The following is a 16,139-nucleotide window of genomic DNA, read 5'->3' as shown; positions in this document are numbered from 1 at the left end:
CCTGGTTAGGGTTGTTTGTTCTGTTTGATGACTTAAGGGTTGTCGTGTAGGGATTGAGGAGTCGAGGAGAGCCGACCTTCACGCCGAGGACAGTTCAGACACTACACGACATCGAGGTGAGTTACCTTCCAGTAGGAGTGGGTCTAAGGCACCAAGGTCGGCCCACTAGTGATTGTTTAGTTGGGATGATTATCTTTGTGATAATTGTCTGGTCTGTTATGGATGGATATGTGAGTATGCTAGATTGCTTGGTATGGAAGTATGCTAGTTGCTTTGTTATGTGAGATAGTATCAGTAGGAGGGGACTAGTCCCCGATTCGGTCGTTAGGACCAATGGGTAGGTCGGACACCCCAGATATGTCTGACATCATGATTGTGATATGATATTATATGTTAGTAGTAGGGGGTGAAATAGTCCCCGTGTTCGGTTGAGATAGACCGGAGGGTAGGTCAGCACCCCAGAATGGCTTGACATGGGTAGGTCAGCACCCCAGAATGGCTCGACATGGGTAGGTCAGCACCCCAGAATGGCTTGACATGGGTAGGACGGGCGCCCCAGAATTGCCCGGCAGTATGTATGCTATGAGGTTGTATGGTATGTGGTATGATGGGGGAACTCACTAAGCTTTGTGCTTACAGTTTCAGTTTTGGTTTCAGGTACCTCTTCGTCTAAGGGGAAGGAGCCGGCGCCACACCTATGATTTCCGCTTAGAGTTTTCTGGGATTGTACTCTGATATTTGATACTTCAGATGTTTGGGGTTGAGACTTGGTATTATGGTTCTATGTATTGACATGATTTTGGCAATGATTTGATAAACTATTTTATAAATCACTTAATTAAAAATGAAATTTTTGGCCTCGAATTTTGGGATGTTATATATATATATATATATATATATATATATATATCTATATATATATATATATATATATATATATATATATATATATATATATATATATATATATATATATATATATATATATATATATATATATATATATATATATATATATATATATATATATATATATATATATATATAGGGAAGGGTTATTTGGAAAAAGGGTATATTAGTAAAGCCTTTGTTGCAATCAGTTACTATTAACACTTTTGAAATTCGAAGTCACAATCGATTCAACCCTGAAGAAATTTAAATTTTGAGTTTTGAATTTCAAATTGAAAATCATTTTAAATTTCAAGGATTTTCAAATTCGAAATTTGAATACGTATTCCGATTGACATCTTTGAATTATTTCAATTTTTACTGATTTCTGCTTCAAAAATCACAAATTCTTCAGAGATATTTGAACGATGCTACAAAAAGTGGAGAATTATCTTCAAATTTACTTATGACAAATTTACGAAATTTACCAAAATCATGTTTTCCCCCATATCCCAAAATCACGATCGGGCTTCACTGATACTTCCGATCACTACTTCCACTCGCTGCTTCCAATCGGTGTTTTTCCCGGTGTCGCACACACTCACACACGCATCAGGTAAATTTCGTTTCTTCAATTTCATTTCTTTTCTTCAATTTCGTTTTTGTTATTGTTGTTTGATTTTCTCACGTGATCGTATTTCTGCCTACCACCACCCCCACAAATCTGTAATTGATTGTCCGTCTACCTTGAACAGAAGAAATACTATCAATTGGCCAGTTTCCCTTATCCTTACAAACATTCATTATGAATGGCTTAAAACACATTCATGTTCTATTGAAGAATTTTACATCTGGGTTTTCTGTAATTGCAGGTATCGACAATAGACTTTGAAATATCCGGTCCAACGAAACTAAAAGCTCTGAATTCATCGACAAACAAGGCAGTGTCGACTCACTATTTATGTAAGTTTGAGCCTCAAATTTGATTATTATAGATTTCATTCAACATGTTTTCTTCGTTTTCAAAGAGTTCAATCTTTCGGAAATCTTCTGAGCAAATTTTATGTAACAATGGTTTCGTCTTTATCAAATTTGGTTGATTGAATTTAACACCAAATATGTAAACCATTTGCATATTTCAAATGACATAATAGTTGAAAGTTAGATTTTTTAATTACAATTGGAAGGTGAAATATAATAACTTACAATCAACATTGTACTTGGTCCAAGAAAAAAACAATTTTGACTTTTCTTATCAGGTTCCATATTTATGTTACATGTTACGTATGCAGGATACTTATTGGGTTGGCTGATGCTGAAAGAAGGTAGGATTACATAGATTACAACAAAAATTTTGATGCAATCCGTCTATGATTTGGTATCATCTAAACCAATATGTTATTAGATTTTCCACATCAGTTACCAAAATGTTAATGTTGATAATAGTGGAAAAGGAAGGAAACCAATGGCTTATTCTAAGAAGGCTTATATTGAGGTTGAAGACGTACAGGTAGACTTGATGGAGTATAATAATAAGAAGAATATAAGAAAGAAGGGAAATCAAAAAGAAAAGATATAACAATGGAAGAAGAAGAAAGAGAGCACCAAAATAATGGTAATGATAATCATGATGTTGATTAGCCATTGTCATCCATTTCGGTTAAGAGCGTGGTCATACATGAAGAGGAAATGCAAAGGGAGACGGAAGAAAGAAAGAATCCAGAAGAGGAAGAGGCTAAGAGGAGATTGTTCAAAGCTCAAGCAATCTTAAAAGAATAAGAGAAAAAATAAAGGCCATAAAGAACAAAGTACTTTCATTTACATATTTTACTTTTATTTTTCAATTACAACAGTATTGCATTTTAAAAAATCTTGAAACACTAAAAATAAATGGAAAGGCGTTGATGTGTCCCTATGCCAATCTTGAAACAATAAGAAAAAAAAATGGTTGAGTAAAAGAAATAGCAATGTACTTTTCATTTATTATATTTACAACATTTTTATTTCATCTTGCTGTATATTTATAAATGAAAGTACGCTGTTGTCTAGCCATAAACTTTTCTTTAAAAAATTCTAACTTGGTCTGATTTTCAGGGATCTAATTCTAGTACCTGAGCAAATCCATAGACCTCTAGCCGAGGTTCAATAGTTCAAATTACACGTGCAACACCAACCTGTGAATATGAATAAAGCAGAATATGACCAAAAAGTCAAAGAGAAAGAGATGATGTACAAGAGATACAAATAAGATACAAAATTTAGCAAAGATGGTATAATAGAACACTGTATGTAATGTACTTCTGACTTAGAAGTACATTGCTATTCTAGAGCAAGTATTGAAAGTTTGTTGCCATTATAGACTGTGGTTATCGTTACAGTAAATTTTTTTTTGCCATATTTTCCCCTGCACTGTCAAGTTGACATATTTGCTCTGCAGATCTAAGTTGTCATGCAATGGTTGTGTTTATGTGACCTGGTCTCTGTAAAATCTCCCACTTCATCTACTAAAAAAACAATGCAAAAAAAGAAAAAAGAAAAAAAATTCAATCCCGTTGCAAAGCACAAGTTTTTTACTAGGTTCCATAATAACAACAAAAATGTTAGATTTTATTTAATTTTTTATTTTTCATATTATACTTTAAAAAACAATCAAATCACAACAAGAGCCCAAACAATTTTTTGTTGCTTCTCATTGCTATAAGGAAAAAAAATAAAAGGTAAAATTTTAAAAAATATAGTAATTTTAAGACATAAATTTGAAATCTAATATTATTAAAGAAATTTGAGATGCGATGGAACTTGAAATTGAATTGCTATGGTGTTTTCAGTTTAGGTCATTCAGATGGCTTGAAAATTGTAAGGTCCTTTTGATGGAGGATCTATACCAATGATCAATCAAGCAAATGAAATAAAGAAAAAGATGAGTAGAAGGATGATTGAAATTGAACTTGCATACGATTATAGCTATAAACCGTCTGATACAACTCAATGGACCGAAAACCACACAGTAAACAACTGTAGATCAACAACCTACAAGTGACAACCTAACCACCTATATATACCAATATGGACCGAAAACAGGTTTCGGTCAGGTTGACCGAAAGCCTGTTTTCGGTCACTTCTAATCGAAAGTGATCTAGACCGAAAACACCAAAAATACACAAAAGACTCCAAAATAAAATGACAAATGCCCTAACTCATCTATACATTTGATGCCTAGCCCAAACCATATAATTAGACCTTTCAATCTCCCCCTTGGTTTGCGGCTAGCATGAATTAGTCTTTATCAACCAGCATCACATCGGTCCCCTCCATCGATCCACTCCACATTCCCTTTTGGATGATTTCTGCCACCATCGAAGTGAACTCCTTTGCAGCATGCTCAATCTCCCCCTTGGTTTATAGCTTTCTTTTCTAAATGACCCAACAAGCTCCCCCTAAAAAGGTAGCTGGCTTTTCTTGTTAATCTTCATTGTGAGCTTGACTTCAGCATTTATCTTCAAATTCTTCACAACTTCAAGATGATCTTGATGAATCTTCAATGAATGACTTCATCTGGAGCAGTTGGGCTTATCTTCAAAATTTGACTTTGAACGCGCATTGGGTGAGGAGGCTTCTTGAAAAGATTCTTGAAAGATAGCGCTTTCAGCTTGAGAATCTTCAGAGAGAACATCAGAGAGAACGAATCTTCTGGATCACTTCAGCAGGTACATAGATAGCAACAAATTGATTGAGGAGGCTCCAATGCAATCTGTCACATAATCTTCAAGTGCAGCTTCACCTTGCTTCTGGGGTTGAAACATTGAATGTCGAAAGAATAATCTTCATTTCTTGCTCCTTCGAATGAGAATTCTTCGATGCTCACGGATGAAGCCTCGGCTCAGAAATTTTCAATACAGTCTCCATGAGTCTCATCTACACCTGGATTCACTTTTCAAGACAAAACAAAACTAAAAGAAAACTTAGCACACAAATTAAAACAGAAACTAAAATATTTTTGGGTTTTTGATTTTTCTGATTTTTGTTTGATTTTTAATTTTCTGATTTTTTGTTTGATTTTTAATTTTCTGATTTTTGTTTGATTTTTTTTAATTCTCCCCCTAAATTTGTGCATAGAGGAAAACTATGAACAAATTTAACAAAAACAAAAATATTTGGGATCAAAGTTGTTAGACAGCCTTAATCCGTTTATCAGTACCTCCCCTTTCATGAATAGATCTGGTCGATCGCCGGTATTGTGGTCCACTTAAGCACGAAAAATTGTGACAGATTTTGGACATGCTATCAGTGACAAGACATTTTGATCCTATATTCCTAGATAAACTTCCTAAGGACCATTTAGCTGACGACGACCAAAAATATTGTTGTCCACCTAAATTGAGCAGCGAGATCTACAGACAACCTATAATTGTTCAATTTTAGTTGTACTAGAACGTGTTTCCCACTTCCTGATATACCCCAATAATCAAGGACTTCCGAGATACTCCTTACTTTAGGTGAGCAGATGATTATTCATAGAAAGGATAGATTTAGATTACATATGTTGTACACTCAGGTCGGATCTTTCAATCACGCAGAGAGTGAAACATATGACTGACTTGAATTTCAGAGGGATTGAGAAGTAGAAGGTTGCATATGCTGTGTACCAGGTCGGATTGTTAATCACGCAAAGGAGATAGCATATGACTAACAGATAGGAAGAATTGCATAGATAGAAGATGCAGAGCGATAGAGTTGCATATGCTGCAGTCCAGGTCGGATCTTTCAATCACACAGAGGAGGCAACATATGACTAACAGTAAGAGAGAAAGAAAATAATTTTCTACAGACCTACTTTATCGGAATTCCCCAGTCGCTCCGTCAATACCGGAATTAAGGACAAAATCCATACATCGAGGAAAAGTTAAACCACAGTTCTAGATACGGGTTCTTTAATGTAACCGGTAGATTCTCATATATATCTCCCTACTCAACCTACCCGAGCGTCGTATTGTCAGGCTAAATGGAACTATCTAGGTCAAGATTTGTCAAGTCTCTAGATTCCTTAAGTTCATATGTACCTAGTCAAGTCCATTTAAATCTTTCGTGCCTACCAGCGCATCGAGCACAGAGCCTAGACAATTCAGCTTTGGTACTTTACACAGACTCAGATTGTCTGTTATCACTTGTTGATATCACTTCCCAATAATACATACTAAAGAAAGGCATATAAGAAAATAAAAGATTGTCTTCAAAACGAATCAGTGTAAGATAAAATCAGGAGTATAGAGAAGAAAACTCAAACCGTAATTCACGGATTGAATTTGCATCCAGAAGGTCTAAGAACAACACACATAATCTCAGAACAGATCCGAAAATTCTTCACGTCGTTAAGCACAAACCCTATGTGTGATCCCTTCCTTTCTTCCTTTCCCACAAAGGACACATGCTCTCAAACAAAGTTCTGAATGTTGTACAGTTGAGAGATGTCCCCTATCATGTGCCAGGAGCAGCCACTATCAACAAACCAAAGTCTGATGATATGCCTCCATAGCTGCTCCGACACAGATTGGGATCAGTTGGTCTTTGGAACCCAATCCATTTTGAAATTGGGTCGACCTTTGTCATCTTTGCAAGGAACTCTCTCCCACGACATATCCTGCTTATCACAAACAGAAGGTGACGAAATATTAGAATCGTTAGAAGATTTAGGAGATTGAACCTTTGGTACCCATTTGTAGTTGGGTTTAACCCATTTCTTGCTCGCTCCGATGGGTGCCTCGGCACTTGATTTTGAACTTGAAGCCGATTGCCGAGATGACTTTGATTTTGGATTAGACTTTTTGGCCGACATTCCCTTCTTGACCTTGGGAGTTGGATTCTTGGCATTGTGGGTTTGATTCTTGGCTTTCAGCGCATTCCAATCACCATTCCTCGATTGTGACCTTGAATGATTTCCTTTGTAGAATCTCCCACTTTGCGCGTTCTGCCAGCCTTGTGCGTAGTAGGGAACATATGCGCGACTTGGACAATTTCTAGCAATATGACCAGGTGTTCCACAGTGAAAACATGTCTTTTTCTTCACTGTGAAGTTGTTTCTTCCTGCCCATGGTGGTGTGTCCTTGCCTTGTCTCTGGTTGTTCCCACATGCACACTTGCAACAAGCCGTTGGTTTCGCTTATTTTGGTGGCCTGTATTTCTCAACAGCAGGTTGATCAGAAGCAACTGAGTTCGAAGCAACAGATTCAGAGTTCAAGGAGTCATTGAATTGTTCAATTGTTTTCTCCTTGTTCTCATCTTCTACTACTTTACCTGCACATGTAACAGAATCATTAGAAACGTTCACCTCAACCTTTTCTGGCACAACCACAACAGGTTTCCCATATTGAAGATGTGCCTCCCTGTTAATTTCTTCCTGTGTTATAGGGATGGATGTATAGTTATGATTGAAAGGGGGAGGAACACTATCATACCCTAGACCTTTGTTTTGATTATCTTTGAATTTTAATTGGTTTTCAAATAAGGACTCGACTGTCTTACTTGACGCAGTATAATTTTTGAAACTAACATCTGTTTTTCCACACTTAATTTTCAAAGCGTCAAGTTCTTCAGTTACAGCAGCAAGTTGTTTCTTAATGTAATCGTAATTTTCACACTTGTTGCTGTAATCTTCTTGGAGCTTTCGAAAATCCTTGATTTTGGCTTCTAATTGTGCTTTTAATGGTTCCTGACCTTTCCTAAGAGTATAGCCTTCGTATTTAAGGTCATAATTTTCTCTTTTTAATAAATCGATTTGATCTCGGAGAAATTTAATAGTAGTTTCACAAGATGGAGTACATGAAACTTCATTTACCGGAATGGATGCGGAAATCATTTTTTTTATTTTAATTGCCCTTTGACTTAAAAACCGAAAAAGTCAACCTTAAAAGTCAAATTTAAAAAGTCAAACTTAAAAATCAAACTTAAAAGTCAAACTCAAAAAGTCAAACTTAAAAGTCAAATCGAAAAGCTAAATTTGAAAATTTGAAAATTAAACGAAAAAGTCAAAGTTTAAAGTCAAAGGTCAAACTTGAAAGTCAAAAACAAAATTTTAAGGTCAAAAGTTAAAAATAAAGTCTAAAATTAAAAACTAAATTTTTTGGGTGAAAATGAAGTTTAAAAATAAAAGAAATTGATTTTTGGGGTTAAAAGTGTCAAAATTCGAAAGTTGGAACCGAGAAGGAGGTGTTTTGAATTAAATTTCGAGGGATTGTCACAAAGTATCGGCTAGTCGAGTTGGGTAAGGCGTGGGGTTGATGAACTAGAGGTCCCGGGTTCGATCCCCGGCACCCTCCAATTCTGCTTTCCCTTTTTTTATATGAAGCTGACGCGAGGACGAAGGTGCGAAGCCGGAAACGCTGCTGCTGAGCCGAGAGCGAAGCTGCTGAGCCGTGAGCCCGAGGCGAGACCGAAAACGTGTGTGAACCGAACACGTGCCCCGCAAACCCACCAGACCGAACACGTGCGGACCTCGGACCGAAAGCTTGGATCGAAAACGTCGGACCGAACACGTGACCGAGAACCTCGGACCGAATACTCCGATTCCGACCGAAAGCTCCTCGGAAATCGCTGGTTACGACGAAAAACAACGTTTTTTGCTCCTTTTTGCTCCAAAACTCGATCAAAAACTCGTTTTTATGAAAAACGCGAAGAACAAACCCCCCTTATTTTGCCAAGATCTATCCAAAAACGCAAAAATCTCTTCAAAATAAGATCAAATAAGCTCCAAATCTGAAAAAATTGATTGATACAATCCAAGCTCTGATACCACTTGTAAGTCCCCAAATCTGCTTGTGTATCAATCAGATCCAATTGATGGTGCGGAATCCCAATCAATTGGATGATGTCAGATCAAAATAGAAGAGAAGAAGAAGAAGAAGAAGATGAATCTATGATGTATTAATGAAATGATTGATGCTCCATACACATAGTTCACACACACTTTTCTCTCTTGTTTCTCTCACAACTTAGAATACACACACTTAAGCTCCTTGGCTCTTACCCTCACATGTACTCCTCACCCTATATATATATATGAACCTAAGGCCAAGCCCAATATACAAATAATCCAATGCTAGACCGAAAACACATGGGTTTTCGGTCCAAGCTACAATTAATCCTATACTATTTTCGGCCCAAATAATAAAAACAATAAATGCTTAGAAAAGCAAAGTATAAACCATATTTTTGACCCAACAAAAAATAATTTTTTATGGTGAGAATAAAAGAAATTGGTGCGATTATGTTGTTAAAAAAAGAAAGGATAAAATGTTAAAAAAAAGATCAAATTTTGCAATACAAACACCTAAAATAGCATATTACCCCATCCCCAAAAGTTGTGTCCCACAAGTACACAACTGGTAAATATAATTTGAAAGAACAATGATTCAATAAGAAGAAATGAAAGTACAATACTATAAAAAAATAAAAGATTGGATTAAATGCAAAAAATAACAACTCGTACATCTATTTATTTGTTTATATTAGCATCTTACTAGGTTAAAATCCGTGTAATATACGGATTGACAACTTAAAATAACAAATAATATTATACTAAATGACTTGGTATGGAAAAATAAACAACAAAATTTAAATTTATGTATACAAATAAAAAAAAACACTAAGTAAACAATAAACAAATAATAATTAGATTGTAAATTCTTGGAACGTTTCCTTTAACTTCACCACTACATAAAAAATTCTAGATTTTACAAAAAAAAAAAATTAACTTCATTGAGTAGCTTATTAATGGTGTTGATCAAACCTAATTCCATCACAACGAACCATACTACAAAATATTAAAAACAATATATAATCTTGCAAGTTAACCTTTTTGCTATATCATGAGCAATCATAAGAATCATTTTTTAAGGCAACACCTTCCCACGGGTAAAACCACGTAAAATTTGAGGATGGTAAAAATATGTGAATGTTGAAAATCTCAAAGTAGGTTGCTATTTTAATAGAATACCCAACTTCAGAAATCTATAAAAATAGCAACCTACTTTGAAAAAATCTCCAAATAACCTGTTTTGACATTTCTTTCAAAGTACGTTGCTATTTTTTTTGGTTTTTTCTTAGTTTTTTAGATAAAATTTGGTCATTTTATTTTCATTTTGGTCATATATTCCGGTAAATAAAATAAGTGTCAAGTGGTTTTTTTAATATGACAGTGAAGTGGCATTTTCGTTTTTCCTCAAACACAAATAAAAAAATAAGTTTTAAAGAAGGAAAAACTGAATAGTAGAATAATATAACTAATTACACAAAGACATACAAAAATGGTCCTTATACAAAAATACATCAACACAAACAAAAAAAAATCAATTGTTGTAGCATAATTTTATTTACAAAAATTAACATTAAAGTTAACCATTATATGAAATTATATAAATGGTCCATGTATATGAAATTACATAAATGGTCACTATTAAGTAATTTACACGAATGAAATGACATAAATGGTCCATATACACAAAAATTTCATAAAAAAAATACAAATTCTAACGTGCCTCATTAGATATATACCACAGTCCCACTTCTTTTCAATTACATATGGTATCACTGTAAAAATATTAAAGATAAATATCAGGTAATATAAAAAAAATTATGATGAAATTATAAAAGTTGCATTACCGAACATTTCTATCTGAACATAATATCGACTTGCAAATATCAATTTCCATATCAGTAATGTTGTTTCTAATTGAAACTATGCTATTCATATACAGAGAATAAAAAGTTGAAGCTGAACTGCAAATATCAATTTCCAATGTGTTATTCAAACTTGTGTCACAATCAACATCTTGCACATCAGATATAAGAAAGCCAACATCATCTTCATCTATATCAGTATGAATTACTGTTCGTGTAGAATTTTCATCCATGAATTGGAGTTTCTTTTTGGTATTGCTGTATATGATTTGATCTATTTCCTTTAATACTCATGGGCTAAAGAAACTATATGAAGGTGAAAATACAATTGCAGACAATTTTTCACTTTTTTCTGAAGGTTTTGGTGTGATGATGTGATTATAATCACACGATTGATCATCTTCACCTACATCAATCAATTTATAAGAATAATTCAATGAAAAAATGAAAATATTAGAGTTTATTGTAGTATACTCATCAATTTCAATTACACATTCCATGTTATTTAAAAATGGACAATTTGTAGATAATGATGTGGATATATCTGACAATTTGTTAATCATATGAAATCAAATGACCGATTATAAAAGACATACCGTCTAATCCTTTGACAATAGCATCCCTCTGAGTAGATATCGAAGACTGTCTACTATCCATCGATAATAAAAATCAGAATCTAAGAAGATTTACAAAATTTAAACTACCGTTAATGAAAGGCTAAGAACAGATAATAAAAATCAGAATCTAAGAATGATAAACGACAAATTTCACAAAATACACAAAATAAAATAATCAGATAGCATACTAGTTGAGAATCAATTAAAAGCATAAAGATGAGAATCGATTTTTGAGCAAACTGGACTATAAAGTATAAAGTGATAATAAAAACTGCGAATCAGATAGCATACTAGTTGAGAACAGATAAAAAAAATTAGAATCTAAGAATGATAAACGACCGTTAATGAAAGGATAAGAACAGATAATAAAAATCAGAATCTAAGAATGATAAACGACAACTTTCACAAAATACACAAAATAAAATAATTAGATAGCATACTAGTTGAGAATCAATTAAAAGCATAAAGATGAGAATCGATTTAAGAGCAAACTGGACTATAAAGTATAAATTGATAATAAAAACTGAGAATCGGTTAACAGCAAAAAAGTGAGAATCGATTAAGAGTAGATGAATAAAATACCTTTAAGAAGCTATTCATGGTTCAGCAATTGCGAAACACCTGTGCAAAAGAGGGGTGGTCCGGTGAACGTCGGGATGGGGAGAGATGGTGCTGTGGGGGTCGTCCGGAGGAGGAGAGATGGTGTTTGCCGCCTATTGAACTCAATCGACGATTACACATGTAAGAAACAACCGATCCCCCAAAAAATCATAACCGATCCCGCTTCAGAATGCAAATCGTGCGGTATAATGTTGTAGGGTTTACCGTCTCTAACCATCAGTTTACTTTAATACCCGTTTAATCCATTATTTATAATTCAATTAATTAATTACATGTGTCAATTGTTAATTGGTCCTTACTTGATGCCCTAGTTTTCTATTTTCCAAAGAACCTAATTCTATATATATATATATATATATATATATATATATATATATATATATATATATATATATATATATATATATATATATCTTACTATATTATTATACAAACCTTATTATTTCTAAAAATAGATTTAAGATGTCCAAACTATTAAACAAATAGTACAAGTATAATAGCATTATATAAAATATTTTATTTTTATTTTGACCCGATCATTATCTTTTCCTCTTATCTCTCCTTATTTTCTCCTTATTTTGACCTGGTAATTGAAGAATCATATGTAATCCCATTTAATTCGCTTAACTACAAGTTCAAAAGCTCAATGCCAGTCTCGTATCCTTCATATCTCTCTCTCGATTTATCTCGATAACCATTGCTTCTCACTTTCTCAAAACCCTATCCAGAAACGAAGAGGCTGCCTATGAACACCTCCCCTCATTCTCTTATGTGAATTCAAGTTTTAAAATATTCCCCCTCTAGAAAATGTAGACGTCGGGGTCTGCTTCTTTACTCACAGACAACATGTTGCTTCCTTCACCATCATCTATGTAATTAAGCTTCAATGCCATCATTTCTATATGCCTTCCGTTGGGTTTTCTTTGTGATTACTAGGTTCGGTTAAGTTTTTGTTATTTACCATATGTATATGCAAAAGAGATGCATGAGTTTATGTTTTTTGATTTTTTGAATAGAAATCACCCAAGAAGACCGGGAAACATAAGACGAGACTAGGCCAGGAGAAATCGAGAGGAGATGTAAACTTTAAGGGGTTAGTCAATGGATTTATTTATCCCTTCTTAGTTCTTAATCCAGGGTTTTTATTTGTTTTTACTATGTGCTGTTGCATTTATAACTGTTTTAATTTTCATCTCTCTTATCCTTTTACATGGATTTTGTGCTTCTTATCCAACAACCCTTTAGTACGATGATTGAATGATTCAGAAAGGATTCACAATGCCAACATCCCTTCATCTTAATTTTTCCAGGTAAAAGTGAGTCTTATTCCTTTTTTACTAACATTTTTGTGAGGAAGGGTTCAACCTCCTTTATATGAAGTAAATTAATGGATGTCCTGATATCACAATTGTATACTATCATTCTTTGGTATTCTTTAATTGGTCTGCAGGGCTAGATGTAAGAATTTAATTTGTAAGAACAAAACAGACACTCAAAACCGTTTCATTTTTTGGGTTATTGTTGTTCTTAGCTCACAAACTACCATCAAAACACTAGGAGATAAAGATGATGAAAATCCAATAGTTCGTATCCCACTTATGAAGGTATATTACAAAAGTTCGCATGCTTACTGACATGATATTTTTGTTTTTCTTTTTAATGATTTTAATGATTTTGTAAGTTGGAAATTCCATAATGTCATGGTATATTTAAGTGTGGGGACTGAATATAAAAGGGGAAAGAAAATAAATATCAAGCAAGATAAAGAGAAGGCCATGGAGAGAGGGTAATTTGATGGAATTCAGGTGGAGCTACTAACAACTGACCAGACTGAGATTGATATTGATGTGTTAAAGAATGGTGATATTGCATTGTTGCTGGGAAAAGCCCTTGAAGATGTTGATCTTGGTGGTGATAAATTATCTTCTGGTTTCTGGTATATTCCCTATTTATTTTTTCAAATTTGGTGAATTCCTTTGATTAATGCCTTAAACTACACTAAGTGTGTAGAAATTAGAATGTAGAATTGATGTAAAATACAAAAAATTAAAGCATTTCTTCTTCTTGCACACCTCCTTGGTTTCTCATTTTGGTATTTAACTTATTTTTCCTTGCAATTAAGAAATTGACATATTTTCATCTCATATTTTATACATATCTATTTTTATGAAAATTATGTCCTAAAGTTTGGAATCTTGTGTTATGCTTCGACTTAGCCACCAATGAAGCTGAAAATGAATCAGGTTTTGTATTTCTTTGGGCTCCTTTATTGTTAGATGTTACATGACCATCATTATCCCCTCCATGAACTTCATATAAGAAAAGAAAAATTGAAATTAATCTCCCTTTTATTTACAGGGGTTTAATCAACTGGGGAGTTTTCTATGTTGTTTGGATCTTGACATTAGTTATCATTTGTTTCTTTCTCATTACAAAATATAAAAGACCCATGAAATCAAGAAATAGAGAAGGAGAAGATGATTATATAGTGATGTCAAACTAATTTTCATTATGCCAAGGTGAGATAATTTTCATTATGCCAAGATGATTATATAGTGATGTTTATTTCTTATCCTTTTTATACTTTCTTTCAAAATGCAGGACTACATGGAGTTTAGGTAAGAGTGGCTTGATAGATGTATTAAGGTTGCAAAGCGTTTTGCTGTAATAAGGATTTTTAGAATATTATAGTTTAGATAGAGAAATTTACTTTGAACATCTATCACTTGCAGCATCCTACTTTCATTTTAGTTCATATAAGCATTGTACTTTAAAAATGTACAAATTATAACATCCTACTTTTAATTTATGTCATTTTAAAGCACTATACTTTGAAAATCTACCAATTATAACATCCTACTTTCATTGTAGTTTATTTTAAAGCAATGTATTTTGAAAATTTACCAATTCCAGCATCCTACTTTCATTTAAGTTCATATTACAACATCCTACTTTGAGTTTATATAAATTTAACCAAAAAACTTGTTGTACTATATTTTATTGTCAAGACTTTACTTTTGATTTTTTAATTACTTACAGAGATTTCGGATAATTAAACTATTCTCCTCCCATCGCATTATGAAGATCTGCTAAAGTACAATCCATTATGAAGAAAACTGTTTTAATTACAATGTTGCATGGAAAGAAATGATAGTAGGGTGTTATAAAACACAAAGATATGGAAGTATGTTGCTATATTTTTCATTTTTTTTGTTTTGGGCTATTAGCTGCCAAAGCCCAAAAGGCCAAAGTTGTTTAATGTCAAAAGGCCAAAGTTGGAGATAGCTTTAGTAAATTTGGGGCTTTGCATTTTTTTGCTACCTAATTCTAATGCTACCATTTACTTTTATGTGTTTTGTAATGAAATCCTCTTATACTTTGAATAAGATGGGAGTTACTTAAATATTTTCTTTCTTACAAGAGTGTACTGATGCAACATATGTATGAAGATACCATGATTTTAAAACTCAAAAATACTAAAATTTCTATTTATATAGACATAGAAATTAGTCATAAAAAGGTTATTTTATGATTCAAATATAAATGAGCAATGATAATACACATTAATATTGATGATTTTGCTTTCATGTTTTTGTCATTTCCATGTAAGTACGAGTGTTTGATACTTTCTTTGGATGTATTCTAACAAATATATTAATTTGTTTTAACACATTAATATAATAAAAAGTATAAAAAAATGTAATACAATAACAAAGGTGGATAAAAGGTGTAGATTTAAGAGTATAGTGTGTGTAAGTTGTTCTTAAAAAAATTGAAATGTATTGCTATTCTATAAATCTAAACTTATTTAATAAAGATGAAAGGTAACAAACAAAGCAATTAAAAAATGTTAATGGTGGTTTGTTTATCGTTCATGTGATTTTTTCAATACCTTAATGGTGTTTCTTTTTCATAAAATTTTCTAGCATTTACAAAAAAAATCATTTAACTTTGATGGTTGCTAAATCTCAAATACTAAACTTGCAGTTATTACTTTTGTGGAAAGATTGAAAGGTCATATGTTTTATGACCATTTTGAAGCTCATAAATTAGTAACACTTGATTTTTTATTTTTTTATTTTTTTATTTTTTTTATTTTTTTGTGTGTATATTGTATATGTGTTATTTTCGTATGTTGCGTGTGTGTGACCTTTATGATTGTGGGCTAATGTCTATTATGATTAACTTATACACTCGGTAATCAGAAATGGAACTTAAAGAGAATTTATAAAGTTAATCTCACATTAAAAGAAATTTTGCGTACAAATATTATGTCGATAATTCTTTAAAAGAATGTATAATTTTCTTTTACCGCGTCAACTTTATCGCACTGAGAGTATC

At 33.0% G+C, this 16,139-nt stretch overlaps 3 long non-coding RNA genes across 5 annotated transcripts; 2 read left to right on the top strand and 1 right to left on the bottom strand.

Moving 5' to 3' along the window:
- The first annotated feature begins 1,126 nt into the window (after window positions 1-1,126).
- On the top strand, window positions 1,127-3,283 carry LOC145125136 (uncharacterized). Of its 2 annotated transcripts, XR_013715830.1 has the most exons (5): window positions 1,127-1,504; window positions 1,761-1,851; window positions 2,181-2,266; window positions 2,335-2,696; window positions 2,983-3,283. It is a non-coding gene; the product is annotated as an uncharacterized LOC145125136 (long non-coding RNA). The 2 variants fall into 2 exon arrangements; XR_013715829.1 differs by having other exon boundaries at window positions 2,181-2,696.
- Window positions 3,284-10,245: 6,962 nt separating this feature from the next.
- LOC145125448 (uncharacterized) lies at window positions 10,246-11,890 on the bottom strand. Its single transcript, XR_013715998.1, has 3 exons — window positions 11,760-11,890; window positions 11,157-11,236; window positions 10,246-10,470 (listed from the first exon to the last, which is right to left on the bottom strand). It is a non-coding gene; the product is annotated as an uncharacterized LOC145125448 (long non-coding RNA).
- Window positions 11,810-14,487, top strand: LOC145125449 (uncharacterized). 2 transcript variants are annotated; one of them, XR_013716000.1, is made up of 5 exons: window positions 11,810-11,918; window positions 12,815-12,891; window positions 13,044-13,734; window positions 14,157-14,317; window positions 14,400-14,487. It is a non-coding gene; the product is annotated as an uncharacterized LOC145125449 (long non-coding RNA). The 2 variants fall into 2 exon arrangements; XR_013715999.1 differs by having other exon boundaries at window positions 12,815-13,734.
- Window positions 14,488-16,139: the final 1,652 nt, after the last annotated feature.

Source organism: Lactuca virosa, chromosome 7 (assembly GCF_052849685.1).
Source record: "Lactuca virosa cultivar CGN04683 chromosome 7, Lactuca_virosa_CGN04683_v6, whole genome shotgun sequence".
Classification (NCBI taxonomy): Eukaryota; Viridiplantae; Streptophyta; class Magnoliopsida; order Asterales; family Asteraceae; genus Lactuca; species Lactuca virosa.
Note: the sequence above shows the minus strand (reverse complement) of the source record. Positions and strands in the feature narration are given on the sequence as shown.